This window comes from Caretta caretta, chromosome 7, assembly GCF_965140235.1.
Source record: "Caretta caretta isolate rCarCar2 chromosome 7, rCarCar1.hap1, whole genome shotgun sequence".
In the NCBI taxonomy this organism is placed as follows: Eukaryota; Metazoa; Chordata; order Testudines; family Cheloniidae; genus Caretta; species Caretta caretta.
Window position 1 is genome coordinate 48,795,649 of NC_134212.1, and position 16,231 is coordinate 48,811,879.

At 55.1% G+C, this 16,231-nt stretch overlaps 1 protein-coding gene across 3 annotated transcripts in view; it reads right to left on the reverse strand.

Moving 5' to 3' along the window:
* Positions 1 to 16,012, reverse strand: part of SEMA3B (semaphorin 3B) — a 42,554-nt gene extending 26,542 nt beyond the window's left edge. The window contains exons 1-2 of one of the 3 annotated variants that reach the window (XM_048858375.2): positions 15,543 to 15,719; positions 9,247 to 9,361 (exon numbers count right to left, since the gene is read on the reverse strand). The gene's annotated coding sequence lies outside the window, so the exon portion shown is untranslated. Of the gene's footprint in view, positions 1 to 9,246; positions 9,362 to 15,542; positions 15,763 to 15,832 lie in introns of those variants that run through there. The other 2 variants (XM_048858376.2, XM_048858377.2) reach the window with 2 other exon arrangements.
* Between the last annotated feature and the right edge of the window lie 219 nt (positions 16,013 to 16,231).

The following is a 16,231-nucleotide window of genomic DNA, read 5'->3' on the forward strand; positions in this document are numbered from 1 at the left end:
TCATTGAAACTGGAACTGTCCCCGAAGCAGGGCTGGGCTCGGCCAATCTCCCAGCTTGGAAAAAAGTTTCAAACTTGCCATCGGGTTGTTTTGACAGTTTTGAAATGAAAAATTCCAATTTGCTGGTTCAAAGCCACTTTTCCTTTCTAAATTGAAGCAAACTAGACTAAAAACAAAGATTAAAAAAAAGTGGAAATCACAGAATCACAGGAATGAAGGGGTGGAGGGGACCTCAAGAAGCCATCAACCCCAGCCCCCTGAGCTGAGGCAGGATCAAGTCACCCTAGACCAGCCCTGACGGGGGTTTGTCTGACCTGTTCTTAAAACCCTTCGGTAACAGGGTGTGACGAAGTGGGACTGTTCTTAATGTTTCCTCTGAATAGTGTGGGGGTGCCTCAGTTTCCCCTAGGCAGTTCTTAAGTATCTAGGGGGTGGGGTAAGGGTGTATGATCATTGCAGAGCCCTAGAGGGCAGGTGTGTGCAGGGGTCTGGACACAGAGAATGGCCAACACCCTGTTTCCTGGCAACTGATGGCCTGGGCCCTTCCCCCCTGCAAGGTGAGAGCTAAAGGGTTGGAGAACAAAGGAATCAGGTGACCACCTGGCCCGGGAAAGGAACAAAGCCCAGAGGAGGAGGGACTGGAGGGGGTTTTCAGTTTGGGGCTGGCTGGGACATGGAGTGAAGTGCAGACGTGGTTGTCCGGCTCACTGCCCCCCAAAATGGACCCAGCTGAGGGGTCCCGTTCTCTGCACCTGCAAGCTCTGTTTTAGACCATGTTCCTGTCGTCTAATAAACCTTCTGTTTTACTGGCTGGCTGAGAGTCACGTCTGACTGCGAAGTTGGGGTGCAGGACCCTCTGGCTTCCCCAGGAGCCCCGCCTGAGCGGACTCGCTGGGGGAAGCACACGGAGAGGCAGAGGATGCTGAATGCTCCGAGGTCAGACCCAGGAAGGTGGAAGCCGGGTGAGCTGTGTGTCCTGAAGACAGGCTGCTCACAGAAAGGCGACTACCCCAGAGTCCTGACTGGCTTCATGGGGAGCAGTTCCAGAGCATCGCCCAGGGACTCCGTGACAACTGGTGGCAGTGGTGGGATGTACTGCACCCCGTGGATGGCGCTTCCTGCAGTAAGTGACTGGGGAGCAGTAACACGAAGGGGGATTGCCGAGGACCAGGCCTGCTGAAGGCTCAGAAAGGAGCGGTTTCGGGGGGCGGTTAACCCCTGGGAGTGTGTGACCAGCGAGAAGGATTGTGCAGTAACAGGGTTCCCCTGGGGACTGCAGCGAGCAGTCCAAGGGGCGGAGGAGTCTGCAGCTCGACCCTGGCAAAGAGGTGGTGACCTCGAGAAGGGCTGGCACACTAGGGGTTCTCCCTGGAAACCGTGGGGAGCTGAGAACACACGGGCCTGTGAGTCCACAACAACTTGGGAGGAGCGGAGTGATGGCCTGTCACCGTCTCCTTAAGAAGGACATTGTAACCCTGTGCAGAAAGAGAGGGTTGAGCGTTGGAAAGTTCACCAAAGCAGAGTTAATCGTGCAGCTGGAGGAGGATGACCGCTCTAAGGAACAGATTCCTGACCCCAACTGGGGCTATAGCAGGATCTGGGAGCAGCTGGAGCGGGAGCCAGGCATCGCCAAGACTCCTGTCCCCGACCAGACGGGGGTCTTCACGATCGGGTTCCCCATCGGGGGATCGAGACGGACGGGATTGGAGCTGAGTCTGAGAGAGCAAGAGGACCCTGGGAGACAGCGAGAGCCCGAGAAAGAGCTGCAGAAGCAGCAGCAGCATGAACTGGCGGTGGTGGGGCGGAGAGGCCTAGGGGACCTCCCAGGGGTGAGTGGGGATAGATCCCGGGGGGCCAGTTCCGCAGGGAACCTCGAGACTAAATTGCTGCCCCTGGTTAAGGGGGGGGGTTTGGATGCCCACCTCACTGCCTTTGAGCAGGCTGGCGATTTGAACCAGGGGGACCCTGCGGAAAAGCCCCGGTGTCTAGCTCCCTTGCTGGGTCCCAAGGCCATAGACTCCGCCAGCCAGATGGTTGGGGATGTGGACAGGCTCCCACTCCTGACCCCAACCTATATGTCTGTGTGGAGTGTCCTGGGGCCAGGCCCCTCGGACCTCCAGTGGGATCAGAAGGTGATGGTCAATGGGGAGACATTCTTGGGGTGGCCAAAGGGCATGGGCTGCATAAACCTTCCCACATGCGGCCTGCGAGTGCTATCGACCACCCCTGACCTAAGGGAGGGTGTGAAAATGGAAGGGCCTGGTGTAACTCCTACCAAGGAATGGGAGAGATGCTGGGGCATCCATGGGAACGTTGGTGGCTTCGAACTTCCCCAGGTCACCGGCTAAAGTGACCCCGCTCAGTTCGATCTCGAAGGGGGGAGAGATGTGACGAAGTGGGACTGTTCTTAATGTTTCCTCTGAATAGTGTGGGGGTGCCTCAGTTTCCCCTAGGCAGTTCTTAAGTATCTAGGGGGTGGGGTAAGGGTGTATGATCATTGCAGAGCCCTAGAGGGCAGGTGTGTGCAGGGGTCTGGACACAGAGAATGGCCAACACCCTGTTTCCTGGCAACTGATGGCCTGGGCCCTTCCCCCCTGCAAGGTGAGAGCTAAAGGGTTGGAGAACAAAGGAATCAGGTGACCACCTGGCCCGGGAAAGGAACAAAGCCCAGAGGAGGAGGGACTGGAGGGGGTTTTCAGTTTGGGGCTGGCTGGGACATGGAGTGAAGTGCAGACGTGGTTGTCCGGCTCACTGCCCCCCAAAATGGACCCAGCTGAGGGGTCCCGTTCTCTGCACCTGCAAGCTCTGTTTTAGACCATGTTCCTGTCGTCTAATAAACCTTCTGTTTTACTGGCTGGCTGAGAGTCACGTCTGACTGCGAAGTTGGGGTGCAGGACCCTCTGGCTTCCCCAGGAGCCCCGCCTGAGCGGACTCGCTGGGGGAAGCACACGGAGAGGCAGAGGATGCTGAATGCTCCGAGGTCAGACCCAGGAAGGTGGAAGCCGGGTGAGCTGTGTGTCCTGAAGACAGGCTGCTCACAGAAAGGCGACTACCCCAGAGTCCTGACTGGCTTCATGGGGAGCAGTTCCAGAGCATCGCCCAGGGACTCCGTGACACAGGGATTCCACAACCCCCCTTGGAGGCTTGTTCCAGAGCTGAACTATTGGGAGAGTTCAACAGTTTTTCCTAATATCGAACCTAAATCGCACTTGCTGCAGCTTAAGCCCATTGCTTCTTGTCCTACTGTCAGTGGACACGGAGAACAATCTATCTGCATCCTCCTTATCACAGCCCTTAATGTACTGGAAGACGATTACCAGGTTCCCCCTCCGGCTTCTTTTCTCAAGACTAAACATGCCCAGTTTTCTTAACCTTTCCTCACAGGTCAGGTTTTCTAAACCATTGATCGTTTTTGTTACTCTCCTGTGGGCCCAGAACTGGACACAGCACTCCCGCTGGGGCCTCACCAGTGCCAAGCGGAGAGGGACAAGGAAATATTTTAAAAGGAAACATTTCGATTGACCCAAAACAAAAAAGTGTTTCAATTTGCAAATTTTTCCAAGATTTCCACTTTTCCTCCTCACTTGAGTTGGGAGAAAAACGTGAACTCTCAAAACTATTTGTGGGTTGAGGAAACTGCTTCCTGGCCAGCTGCTGTGAACCCCCGTCACGAAGATCAGCTCAGTTACAACGGAGCAATTAGCGAGGCAGTGCCACCCAGTGGGCAGAGCAGTAGGCAAGGGGTCAGGACACCTGGGTTCTAATTCCAGCTCTACCACTGACCTACCGTGAGAGCCCTGGCAACTCACTTCAGCTCCTACCCCTCAGCTGATTCGGTGGTATGCTCTTTGGCCAGGGACAGTCGCTCATGACCCATTTGCACAGCACCTAACACAACAGGGCCAAATTGCAATTGGGGATTAATGTAGCAGCACTGAGAACTCCAGTGCCTGACCTCATATTAGCAACTTGGGCTGAGTTTATTTTTATTTATTTACATATTTTAATGTCAGCCACTTCTTAGCTGTCTCCTTTAATGTAGGGCGCACAAGAATAGCCAGGTTTTGTGTCATTGAGTGCCCCCTGCTGGTTCCCAGTGGCCAGCGCTGCTCCCCATGCTAACTGAACGCAAAGCAGCCAACAAAAGGCCTTTGCATTCCAAGCAGCGAGAGACAAAGAGACCGAGCAGGAATGCAAAGCTGCATTGCAGAAGTGGCTACACACAAAGGACAGCAGAAAACTGCCACGCAAAACCAAAGGGGATGATGAAACCATTGTATTCCCCAAGGGAAAGGCAACATCTACAGATGAGCTAGAAGGAAGGAGTGAATCGGTGCAGAAAGACCCCCCTGTACGCACTTTGAGCTGAGTGCTGACCCCCAGAGCTAAAGGAGAATCACCACTGAAGGCACACAATGTAGGGCTTATGACACATGGGGGTGCAATTCTGATGTACTCCAGCAGAGGGCAATGGCGCACATATGCATTAGCCTCTTCATTACTGTATTATGGAGCTGCGACATCATCCAAGCTAAAGCCAGGAGCTTCCTGTCACAGCTCTGACTTGACACAAAACAATCCCCTTGAAATCCCCACTCCCCGAACAAAATTCCACGTCGGGCGGGGAAGAGGAGATCAGCAAAGACGTCTACACAGCAGGATTTAAAATTAGAACCTGAGCTGCTGCTGCCCCCGGCTCATGGGTGTGTGTGTGTGTGGGGGGGGGGGGGCGCGACAAGAGGCTAGGGGACAAATCCCGAGGGGCAGAGGTCTGGGGGTGAAGCAGGGGGGGGGTCACAAAGATGGTGGCAGAGGCAAAGAGCGCGGCAGAGGAAAGAGGGCCAGGGTCTAGCAGGGTTAGGACAGCAGGAGACTGGTGGGGTGTGGAGGGGGAATGAAAGGGGAGCAGGTGGGGTGTTTTGGGGGCACAGAGGGGACAGGGAAGAGAGAGGACTTGACCCCCATGTTAAAGACTCCAAGGGTAAAATCCTGGCCCCACAGCCCCCAGCTTTCACCCCACGTGTTTAAAATCTTCTAAAGAGAAAACTTTAAGCCCCACACATTTCCAGTGTGGATTGAAGCCTACCCCACCCCATTGCTCTCCACCTACCCCACCGCAGCGGGCGGCTCGGAGGGCAGAAGGGAAGGGTTGGAGGCTGCTCTGGTACGTGACTGCAGCGGCGTCGCGACCAGAACAAACCATGCGGCTGGGAACGCGCTGGCATTCCCCAGCCTCCCACTAAAGCCACTCTAAGCTCAGCATGACGCGGGGCCGTAAAGCAAACAGTGAAGGAACCCATTCCGCTCTGGTCTGAGTACAAGCAGCCTCCCCTGATAAGCTGAGGTCAACTGAGCATCACAGCGATACAGCAACCTGGAACATCTGGGCACTGGGCCAAGAAAGAGCCAGCAATCTAAAGGGACAAGACAAAGGACAGGCAGAGAAACTGAGGCCCAGCGACGGGACGGGACCTGCCCATGGTCACTCAGCAGATCAATGGGTGACCCACATCTACAGAGTCCCGCCCCAATGTTCTGTCCACCAGCCCACACCCCTTTGGACTGCAGCAACAACCCCAGCTCCCTTAGGGGGACCCAGGCACAACCCATACAAGAGGCCAGCAAATAGCCTCTCCCCTCTGCATGGCATCAGACCCAGAAGTGCTGGCTCAAAGCCTGCCTGCGGATGTTGGAGGAGCACTTGATTTTAATCTTTGGTTCTCACTAATAAGACAAACCACGGGAAATTCCCCAACCCAGCCCTCCGTTCAAACTGGGTGAGTTTGGTTGAGCAGAATCCAGAGGCTGTAACGCTCTCCCAAAACCTCTTTACACAACCTCTGCCCAGATTCTACCCCTGAAAAAGCCCTCAGATGTCAACGGCTGGAAATGAACAATAAAGAGATCCAGGCAGGGTGTGACGATGCTCCATCGTTCGCCGCACTACCCCGACTCACACTGCTCATTGAGGCGAAATCTGCTCCCTTGCTCTGTTCCATTACCACCATACGCTGCAGCGGGCTACATACTGCTTATTAAACATGTAATAATAATTTCAGAAGGAATATAGCAGGGGCACGTTGTTAGGCCAGAGCTCTCTCTCATGTCACAGGCTGCTGTGTGGGTAGCGAAGAATATTTCTGTGAACGAGCTCTTTGCTATTATGCAGTGGGACCGCTTAACACTGAGGATGGAGTGGAGGTTAAGGATAATCTAGGCATGACGCAATATCTAAACAAATACTTTGCCTCAGTCTTTAACGAGGCTAATGAGGAGCGTAGGGATAATGGTAGGACGACAAATGGGAATGAGGATATGGAGGTAGATATTACCACATCCGAGGTAGAAGCCAAACTCGAACATCTTAATGGGACTAAATCAGGGGACCGGATAATCTTCATCCAAGAATATTAAAGGAACTGGCACATGAAATTGCAAGCCCATTAGCAAGAATTTTTAATCAATCTGTAAACTCAGGGGTTGTACCATATGACTGGAGAATTGCTAACATAGTTCCTATTTTTAAGAAAGGTAAAAAAAGTGATCCAGGTAACTACAGGCCTGTTAGTTTGACATCTGTAGTATGCAAGGTCTTGGAAAAAATTTTGAAGGCAAAGTAGTTAAGGACATTGAGGTCAATGGTAAATGGGACAAAATACAACACAGCTTTACAAAAGATAGATCGTGTCAAACCAACCTGATCTCCTTCTTTGAGAAGGTAACGATTTTTTAGACAAAGGGAATGCAGTGGATCTAATTTACCTCAATTTCACTAAGGCATTTGATACGGTTCCACATGGAGAATTATTAGCTAAATTGGAAAAGATGGGGATCAATATGAAAATTGAAAGGTGGATAAGGAACTGGTTAAAGGGGAGACTACAGCAGGTCACACTGAAAGGTGAACTGTCAGACTGGAAGGAGGTTACTAGTGGAGTTCCACAGGGATTGGTTTTGGGATCAATCTTATTTAATCTTTTTATTACTGACCTTGGCACAAAAAGCGGGAATGTGCTAAAAAAGTTTGCGGATGACACAAAGCTGGGAGGTATTGACAATACAGAGAAGGACCAGGATAGCATACTGGAAGATCTTGTAAACTGGAGTAATAGTAACAGGATGAAATTGAATAGCGAAAAGTGCAAGGTCATGCATTTAGGGACTAAAAACAAGAATTTTTGTTACAAACTGGGGACGCATCACTTGGAAGTAACAGAGGAGGAGAAGGACCTCGGAGTATCAAAAATGATTAGGGGTCTGGAACACATGAGTTATGAGGAGAGGCTGAGGGAGCTGGGATTGTTTAGCCTGCAGAAGAGAAGAATGAGGGGGGATTTGATAGCTGCTTTCAACTACCTGAAAGGGGGTTCCAAAGAGGATGGCTCTAGACTGTTCTCAATGGTAGCAGATGACAGAACGAGGAGTAATGGTCTCAAGTTGCAGTGGGGGAGGTTTAGATTGGATATTAGGAAAAACTTTTTCACTAAGAGGGTGGTGAAACACTGGAATGCGTTACCTAGGGAGGTGGTAGAATCTCCTTCCTTAGAGGTTTTTAAGGTCAGGCTTGACAAAGCCCTGGCTGGGATGATTTAACTGGGAATTGGTCCTGCTTCGAGCAGGGGGTTGGACTAGATGACCTTCTGGGGTCCCTTCCAACCCTGATATTCTATGATTCTATTGGTTGATCACAGGAGGACTATGAGCCGCCAATGTGATATGGCCATGAAAAAAGCTAACGTGGTCTTGGGATGCATCAGACTAGGCATTTCCAGTAGAGATAAGGAGGTGTTAGCACCATTGTATAAGGTGCTGGTGAGACCTCACCTGGAATACTGTGTGCAGTTCTGGTCTCCCATGTTTAAGAAGGATGAATTCAAACTGGAACAGGTACCAAGAAGGGCTACTAGGATGATCCGAGGAACGGAAAACCTGTCTTATGAAAGATGACTCAAAGAGCTTGGCTTGTTTAGCCTAACTAAAAGAAGGCTGAGGGGAGATACGATTGCTCTCTATAAATATATCAGAGGGATAAATACCATGGAGGGAGCAGTATTATTTAAGCTCAGTACCAATGTGGACACAAGAACAGGAAGTTTAGACTTCAAGTTTAGACTTGAAATTAGATGAAGGTTTCTAACCATCAGAGGAGTGAAGTTCTGGAACAGCCTTCAAGACAAAGCTTGATAAGTTTATGGAAGAGATGATGTGATGCGATAGCCTAATTTTGGCAATTAATTGATCTTCGACTACTAGCGGTATATATGCCCAATGGCCTGTGATGGGATGTTAGGTAGGGTGGGATCTGAGTTACTACGGAGAATTCTTTCCTGGGTGTCTGATTGGTGAATCTTGCCCACATGCTCAGGGTTTAGCTGATCACCGTTTATTTGGGGTTGGGATGGAATTTTCCCCCAGGGCAGATTGGCAGAGACCCTGGGGTTTTTCGCCTTCCTCTGCAGCGTGGGGCATGGGTCACTTGCTGGAGGATTCTCTGCACCTTGAAGTCTTTAAACCACGATTTGAGGACTTCAATAGCTCAGACATAAGTTAGGGGTTTGTTACAGGAGTTGGTGGGTGAGATTCTGTGGCTTGCGTTGTGCAGGAGGTCAGACTAGATGATCATAATGGTCCCTTCTGACCTTAAAGTCTATGATTCTATGGCTGTGTAGGTTTTACGTTCACACCAATTGACCTCTGTATTTTAACTACATTGCAGAGTAACTCTTGCACGTTGCTTTTTTGCTAGCAGGGAACGTTATGGGCCTTGCCCGGGTAAGTGAATTTACGAAGATTGCTTGCAGGGTGTGGGCTGCAGCCTATTGGGAGCAGCTCCCTTGAATAGGGTATGAGACTCAATGATCTTCCAGGCACTACTTATTTCTACCTTTGCATGTATCTTAGCAAATTTCAGGGGGCAGAGTTAAGGTTATGTGGGTAGGATGAATGAGGGGACAGGATCAGATGGGGAGGGGCAGGGGTGGGGCAGGCACTGGCTTGGCTGTTCATTTCCAGACTTTCTAGCATAACGGTGTCAAATTTGGAGTAATGTTGCAGTGGGGAGTTTGCCGGGCCCCCCAAACCACACTTCCAGCCTTAACTCTTTATTGAGCAAAGTTTTTTGGTTGGAAGCACTTGCCCTAGGTTTGCTTTGTCTGGCTCCAGCAAATGCCCCACTCACCCACAGCCACGCATACAATGCCACCCAGCGGCCTACAGCAGAAAAGCAAACTGTCTGGATTTCATTACCCCTTCAGTTCTCTGGCCTGCATTATGGAAGAGATCAGACTAGGTCCGCCTGGGCTGAAGGATCTGCGGCGCCGTGAGCAGCATGTGGCTGAGGAGTGTGTTTCCATGAGACAGCCTGGAGAATATCAATAATCTGTATGACGTGCAATGTCAGGACAACAGAGGAGTTTGAAATATTTCAGTCCCAGGGCTATGTTCCCAGCTGACTCTCCCCCCCACCGCCACAGCATCTGAGCAGCTCAACCCACCACCTTTTATGGATCTACTGAACAACAGGGCAGGGCAGGGCTCACATCTCATTTCACAGAGGGAAAACGGAGGCACAGAGAGTAGCTTGGCTGAGACCACACTGAAAGTCTGTGGCAGAGCTGGGAATTGAACCCAAATCTCCCACAGCCCCAGTTAGTGCTTTAACCCCTAGACCATACTTCCTCTCCCCCAGAGTCCTGTGGAGTCAATTGCGGCTTGCCCCATGCACGAGGAGCAGACCAGACTGAGGCAGTATGACCACTGACTGGCCATGTGACCCTAGGCAAGCCACATCCGTGCCTCAGTTTCCCACCCCTGGAAAGTGAGGTGCTTTGGGAGCTATGGACTAAAAGGGCTGTGTGTCGTTCTGATGCAAGTAACTTGAGAATGCTCGCTGGATCGGTGCCCAAGCCCCATCACCGCTGGATTATCTGTTTGCTATCATTTGATTTGACACAGAAGAGGCCAAACGCTGCACTGTGCCACCCCCGGGCAGTCCATGAGGGTCAGCGGGTGCAAAGGAGAACAGAATGACCCCCACTAACCTCCGCCAGCCAGAAGCTCAGCAAAGCAGGGCTGCCAGGCCCCACCCTCACATCTGGGACTGAATCCCCCTTTGAATTTGATCCTCCTGTCTTCCCTCCCCCCCGACCACCCAAGGAATTATTTCCCGGTCCTGTCCTGCTCCTCTGCCAAGGGAATGGACTGCGGCATCACAGCTGATGCGGCTTGTGCAATGGCTTCCCTGCACTGGCTGTGATTAAGTGACATCAACTTCCCAAAGCAATTATGGAGCCAGCACAGGGCATCTTCTGGAGCTACTCCAGGCACCACGGGTGTGCATCTGAATCAGGCAATCAGTGAGCTCTCTGCCCTGGGAGTCCATGGGGAACGAGGGCAAGAAATACCACTGGATCCGAACTTTTGAGCCCTCCTGGAACGGATTCTGTTCCCCCCCACGCTGGCTGTCCCACACGCCCCTGGGCTGGGCTGCTCCAGCCAAAGCAGCTTTCACTTTCCTTTAGATCAAAAAGCAGAAAATTCCCCCATGCGACTGCTTGGAAGCAGCTGCCTCCTTAGACTGGAGGAGAAGGAGAAGATGAAGCCAAGAAAACACGGCCTCTTTTCCCGTGGCATCAGCTCCCTAGGCTGTGTGGGGGGCAGCCCCCGTCATCAGGGCTCCCACATGGAGGTGCAGTTAGCCAGCTGGGGAGGCACTGGGCAGGCCCCAGTGCCGGGAGCTGCCTGCTGGTGGTGGGGAGCTGGGAGCCAGGATTCCTGGGTTCTCTCCCCAGTTCTGGGACAGGGATGGGATTTGTGGGGCTGGGAGCCAGGACTCCTGGGAGTCTGGGACCTATCCCCATCTCTTGCTTGGGGAGTGTAGTCTAGTGGTTACAGCAGGGGCCTGGGCGCCAGGACTCCTTGGTTCCAGTGTTTAGAAAGGTAACATCTACGCATACATAACATCCTTCTCCTCTGCCAGGCAGGGCTGAGCCTAGTGAGGTGGCTGCTGGGTAGGCAGGTGGCCACCTCGTGGCTTTTGCTCAGGGAATCAAACCACCACAGCCCAGCACCGACGCTGCGTTATGCCATCAGTGCCACCCGCCACGACCCCCTGCTGCCCAGAGGCCATTCCATGCCCTGAGCTGAAGACGTGGCCGCGTCACCCCGCTATGCTGGAAATCAATCTGTGCCCTTGCTGCCTGGAAGCTGCTCTCAGGGGTGCAGGGCTAGGACCCATGGACCGTAGGTAAGAGACGCAGCTTCCTGCCCATCCCAGAGCAACGTGCAACCTCCACCAGTTGACCATGATCCACCTTGGGTGGCGCGTGCAAAGCATAAACCGGCTCTGCAAGGGCCCTAGCATCTCAGCCACAGGGACGCCTGCTTTTCAGTCCTCCAGCCCAGCCGATGCCTGCAGCCATCAGGGCACGTGCCCACACCGCAGGTCCGGGGCTCGCAGCACCCGTCTGGCAGCCAGAAGAGCTCAGCGCCGGAGCCCGGGGACAGGCCAGCATCGCTGCTGGGGAAGGAAGCCTGTAATTTCTGCCCACCGTCATGGAGATGGCACAGCAGTGACTCCATGGGACGCAGGGGCCCCCTGCAGCTCATGGGGGAGCCTCCCCCCACAGCATCTGACCCTTCGAAACCTGAACACGACGGGAACCAGTTCCCGATCTGGGAGTCACGGGTAGGCCAGTCGCACGGGAGCCGAGACGCAGCAGAACACTCAGAATCAGATTTGACTTTTCATGGCTCTGCTGTCCCCGGGCCCCATCTAACGCCCCATGAAATCAACGCCTTAGCTCAGGCCCCATTTCTAGTGAAGCTGAGAGCGGCTTTGGTTAGCGGCAGATGCAGGCAAGCGTGCCAACAGCTCTGAACATCATCCGGTCACTTTTGTACCGGAGCTGGGGGGTCATTTGCGTACATTCGTTAGCCAAACAACTCCCCTGCCCCCGCAAAACCAAACAATCCACCCCCACCCACGATCATGCTGGACGGCTTGAAATTGAATCACTGAGGTCTTGTCTTTTAGCCTGGCAGCTTCTTCCAGGTTTGCACAGCGCCTGGCAGGGCTGGTCGAACTGTGACCTCTAGATCCGTCCACACTATAAATTCCTCGTGACAATACAGTTTTAGGAGAAGGCAGGGGGGCAGGGGGAGAAATGTGGCAGGTCCTGGTTTCTCTCCAGCGATGGACCCTGTGACTCTCGGAATCCCGGACTGAACAATTAAGTCAAATCAGCTTGAGTACACGCGGCCAGGGGGACCCAACCCTGGCTGCAGGGCCATCACAGCCATAACAGCGACCGGCCATGGGTCAAGCTGCAGGGGGCCGATGTGTGTGTGGAGGGCGGGGGGGTGGGGGGGGACACAGCACAGGTCAGTGCTGGAAAGAGCCTGATTTGACCTCTTCAGGAACACTGTGGGGCATGGGGTCATGACAGTTCCAGACCAAGAGGAGCTGCAGGTAGCAGGGGAGGACCAAGAAATAACACAACTACAATTATTGTTACCTCTTAGCATCTCCCCTGCCTGGCCAGCCGCCCCCCACTGCAGCCTACAGCCAACACCCCCACGAAAATATCTGCCAACACATCTCCCACTTCCCTACACAGGTGGTGTTCACCTCCCTCTGTAAGGCAGGTGTCAATGGTCCTTAGCCAGGTAGGGAAGGCCCAGGGCATGCTGCCAGCTTCTGTGCCCAGCTGTGTCCTTAGCCAAAGGAACCAACAGCTTCTCAGCATGGCATGTATGGGTGGGTGGGGGACTGAACTGCCCCTAGAGGATAGAATCACTGCCCATTCCCAAAGAAATCCTGCTGCAAGATCTGTGAGCACTCAGCCCTCCACCAAGACTAACGGCCCATCGCAGTCATTTAAAAAAATCCTGTGATCCTGTAAGTGCTAATCCCAGTGTCCCGGCCAAAGCACATTCCAGTTCTGCCTCCTTGGTGGGTGTCACTTGGGGAAGATTTTCTTCACTCCCGTCCCCCCTGAAAAAAACCACTTACCCCTCCCCATTGAGTAGTGTTATTCCACAGAGGCAGCTGCATTTTGATGGTGGGTGGGTGCATAGGGGGATAGAGAAATAGAACGGTAGATATAGGGATGGACAGATGGATGGATGTGTGTGTGGGGATGGATGGATAGATGTGTGTGTGTGATGGATGGATGGATTGATAGATAGATGGATGGGTGCGTGTGTGGATGGGTGTGCGTGCGTGCATACGGGGATGGATGGGTGGGGGTGTGTGTGTGTGCATGCGTACGGGGATGGATGGATGGATGGGTGTGTGTGTGTGTGTACAGGGATGGGTGTGTGTGTGTGTGTGTGTACAGGGATGGATGGGTGTGTGTGTACGGGGATGGATGGGTGGATGGGGGTGTGTGTGTACAGGGATGGGTGGGTGGATGGGGGTGTGTGTGTACAGGGATGGATTGATGAGCAGACAGGTGTGTGTGTATGGGGATGGGTGTGTGTGTGTGTATGGGGATGGATGGGTGGGTGGATGGGGGGGTGTGTACGGAGTGGAGGGGTGGGTGGGTGGATGAGTGTGTGTACATGAATGGGTGTGTGTGTACGGGGTGGATGAGTGTGTGTGTACATGAATGGGTGTGTGTGTATGGGGTGGTTGGGATGGGTGGATTGGGGGGGGGTGTGTATACAAGGGATGGATGGATGGGTAAGTGTGGGTGGATGGGTGGGTGGGTGTGTACAGGGGTGGCTGGATGGGTTTGCGTGTGTATGGGGATGAGTGGATGGACTTTGATATAATTCCCTAGAGAAATGGAAGGTCTCGTTACTGATTGACCAGAATAACGCGCATTCCATCGAGCAGGTAACACCTGTGCGGGCACCACAGCAATGCAGAGTGCAGAATAATCCAGTTAGGTGACACCTGGTGAGAACAGAGGAGCGAGGCGTCGCACACACCTCCCGTTTCAGTGGCAGAGGCCTGGTGTCTCTAGGTTTCCTGGAGGGTGGTGGGACACCCCCTGAGATGCTGCTCCTTTCCGAGACAGCGCTGTTCTCACAGGATGTGCTCCCTGCTCCCCACTGGCCAAAGGTCGCACGTTGTCCCTTTAAATCAAACTCCAGCGAGGCTGTGGCTGGCTGGCGGGGCTGGGGCCGGTGCCAGCCTGGGAACTGCTGCACACTTGAAAGGCTGCAAAAGCGTCTTATGGGATCAGATGACAGGCAAAACAGAAGTCAGCTGGGAAGGCCAGAGTCCTGCCCCCTCACCCCAGAGCCCAGGCGAGCTGCTGGTTGTCAAGGTCAGCACTGGGTGCAACTGTGAACGCAGCATGATTAAAAATGCCTCCCTCTGGGGCTGGGACAGACCCCACAACGAGCCGCCTGCACTGGGGGAAGCAGGAGGAAGGGAATCAAGGCCAGCAAGGCAGTACATGGCGTTGCTGGATGGGAGGTTGGAGACTGGGGGGCGATGGCCATGGTGGGGGGCAACCTGCCTTCCCTGCAGTTGCCCCTGGCTCTACCCTAGAAGCCTCCCCCCCCCACTATCTAGCCCGCACCCCTGCAGTCTTCCCCCCGGAGGTCTGCCCCTGCAATCCTCTCCTCCACTCCCTATTCCGCACTAGCATGGCTCCCAGCCCCAAACGCCTCAGGATCGGCCATCTATGCCTTCCCCAGGGGCCTGCCACCAGATGGGGGGAGGAGAGCGATGGGACAGGAGGACACTGCAGGCAACAGGGAGGTTGCAGGGAGTTAAGCTACTCTCCCCACCGCCCCCCGCACGCTTGCTCAGATCCTAGATCTGCCAGAATCAGCCCTTGGGGACCCAGTTTTCTTGCCCAAACACTTTTCCACATTGGACACGTCAGAGTAGACAGGGGGTGCTGGGGCCCTCTGCTCCCCCAGCCCAGCCCCCGGCATCCAGACCCCTCAGTACTACAGTGCTACCAGAGACAGGGGTGGCGCTGAGATAGGGGAGCAGCAGGCAGAGCCTGTCTCCATCCCGTCCCCTGCAGGCTGGCTCGGGAGCCGCCTAGGGAAGTGCTGACGCTGGGAAAGCCGGCCACTCTCCTAAGAGACTTAACTGCATAGTACAGCCCCGAAGGCCGGAGCGCCTGGTTCGGACATCTCTGCCTCCGCCCCCGGGAGGGCCTGGTAGCCCCAGTCTGACCTGGACTCTGTGCCCCTGCCCCCACATACACCCCATCCAGCCCTAACAGGCGCTCAGCGCGAAGTGCTGGACATGGGGCACTTGCATTGCGCAGGCAGGGAACCTGAGACGGAGCGGGGCAGTGACTGCCCAGGCTCACTCAGGAAGCAGGACAGAGCTGGGAATTCAAACCAGGTCTCCTCAGCCCCTGCCACCTGCGCCCCCACAGCCTCCAAGAGCCAGGAATAGAATCCAGGAGTCCTGACGTCCAGCCCACCCCCGCTCTAACCCCTGCACCACACAGCCCCGCCATCGCTCCCCGCAGCGCCCGCACGTGGTCCCCCTGCACCCCCAGGATCCCTCCGTCCGCTGCTCCCCGCCCAGCCCTCTCCGCGCGGAGCCACCTCGCGCCCCTCACCGTGGCGTCCACCGCCCCGCAGTAGCAGGAAGCCAGCAGCTCTGGGGAAAGGCTCCGTCCGCAACACCTGCTCCGAGCGCTGCCTCTGCGCCAGGGCTGGCCGGCCGGGAGGGGGAGGGACCCATCGCCCGCCTGGGGGGCCCCAACAGGGCTGCAGCAGAGGGAGGAGGACGCCCGGGCCGGGCCCTCCCCCGGCGTCCCGGATCGGGGGCTGCGCCTCCCGCCTGTGGCCGCCCCTCAGGCAGGCAGCGCTGCAGAGCCCGCGTGGACGGGGAAGGAGGGAGACCAACCTGACTCGCCGCGGGCTCCCGGGGGCTCCGAACTCGGGGCGCTGGCAGGAGCCGGCAGGGCGCAGCTGGAGTCCCCGGCGGCCGTGCGCTCGGCACCCCGCGGCGCCCCTCCTCGGACCCGGCCTGCGCCTCCGCGGCGGCGCCTGCTGCTGCTGCTGGCTCCAACCCCGGGGACCGGCGGGGCCAACGGGAGGGGAGAGCCCAGCGCAGCCACAGGCAGGGCGGCTCCCTCCCGGCGCTTAAAGGGGGCGCTGCCCGGCCCGCAGGCTGCAGGGGCGGAGGGGGAAACTCTCCCTGGGCAGTGGGCTGGGGCCCCGCCGAGCCACGCGGGCGGAGAACAGGAGCTGTAAAGCTTGGGCGTGCGCACCTCCCTGCGCTCCCAGGGCACCCCCTAGCGCC